Here is a 1,529-nt window from a genome sequence, read left to right as displayed (position 1 = left end):
GCGTTCCAGCAGGTATATCTCACTGGTCATCCCCAAAGCCAACACCTGCTTTGGCCGCCTTTCCTTCCAGTTCTCTGCTGACAATGACTGGAACGAATTGCAAAAATTCGTTCCAGTGTTGCCAACTGTATTTAGCAAGTATTCAGACCCCTCTGAATACTTGCAGACATTTTCATTTTACTCACTTTTTGTCTCTTCCACAATGTTATTCCTCACTCCTACAGTGTCCATCACAATTACATGCACATGGACAATTATGCAAATTAGGTGATGACATCATTTAGCAACTTCTAGTGACTTTTAGGACAGCCAATAGCTACTTTCCTTACTGAGGTGTTGGCAACACTGCTAACTTTAAACATCGGCTATCTGAGCAGCTAACTGATCGCTGCAGCTGTACAAAGCCCATCTGTAAATAGCCCACCCAATCTACCTACCTCATCCCCATATTGTTTTAATATACTTTCTGCTCTTTGCACACCAGTATTTCTACTTGCACATCATCATCTGCTCATCTATCACTCCAGTGTTAATTTGCTAAATTGTAAATACTTCGCTACTATGGCCTATTTATTGCCTTACCTCCATTTGCACGCACTGTATATAGACTTTCTTTTTTTTCTTCTATTGTGTTATTGACTGTACGCTTGTTTATTCCATCTGTAACTTTGTGTTGTTGTTTGTGTTGCGCTGCTTTGCTTTATCTTGGCCAGGTCGCAGTTGAATATGAAAACTTGTTCTCAACTAGCTTACCTGATTAATTATAGGTGAAATTTAAAAAAATAAGAAAAAACAAATTCTTTTTCAGAAAGGGGATGTAGCTCAGTGGTAGAGCGCATGCTTTGCATGTATGAGGTCCTGGGTTCAATCCCCAGCTTCTCCATTAAATTTTTTGCAATGGCCCATCTCCTACTTTCAAGAATGTTGAAATTCTCAGCAGGAAGCAGAGACGTGCTAAATAATTTGTTCTTGTAATCTGAAGAACATGTGTTCAATCCCTGTTCGTACATTTATGTAACAGAAGTGGCATGGTTGCCAACTTCAATTGCATCATTTTCAAAAACTGAAGTTCATGGGTTAGATGACTGTCCATACTTGCTTGTATTTAGAATTGCTGCTATCATTTCATTGTAGTTTCAATGGAGTGGTGTATATAAAAAGTACATTGTATTAATATTGCATTTTATCTGCAAATAAAATTGGATCGAAGCTCAGAGGGGGAGTGCATGCTATTTTAGTATGAGGTCCTTGGTTCAATCCCAAGGTTCTCCACTGAGTATTTGTGTGCCAAATTCACATTACACAACTCCTACTTTCCAGAATGTTGAAATTCTCAGCAGGAAGCAGAGACGTGCTAAATAATTTGCTCTTGTAATCTGAAGAACATGTGTTCAATCCCTGTTCGTACATTTATGTAACAGAAGTGGCATGGTTGCCAACTTCAATTGCATCATTTTCAAAAACTGAAGTTCATGGGTTAGATGACTGTCCATACTTGCTTGTATTTAGAATTGCTGCTATCATTTCAT

The 1,529-nt window shown here is 38.5% G+C and overlaps 1 non-coding gene across 1 annotated transcript; it reads left to right on the top strand.

The window, feature by feature from the left end:
• Positions 1–811: 811 nt before the first annotated feature.
• trnaa-ugc lies at positions 812–883 on the top strand. The gene has a single exon. It is a non-coding gene; the product is annotated as a tRNA-Ala (tRNA).
• The last annotated feature ends 646 nt before the right edge of the window (positions 884–1,529 follow it).

This window comes from Oncorhynchus tshawytscha, unplaced genomic scaffold (assembly GCF_018296145.1).
Source record: "Oncorhynchus tshawytscha isolate Ot180627B unplaced genomic scaffold, Otsh_v2.0 Un_contig_13310_pilon_pilon, whole genome shotgun sequence".
Lineage (NCBI taxonomy): Eukaryota > Metazoa > Chordata > Actinopteri > Salmoniformes > Salmonidae > Oncorhynchus > Oncorhynchus tshawytscha.
The sequence above is the reverse complement of the archived record's forward strand: the minus strand, read 5'-3'. Positions and strand labels throughout refer to the sequence as shown.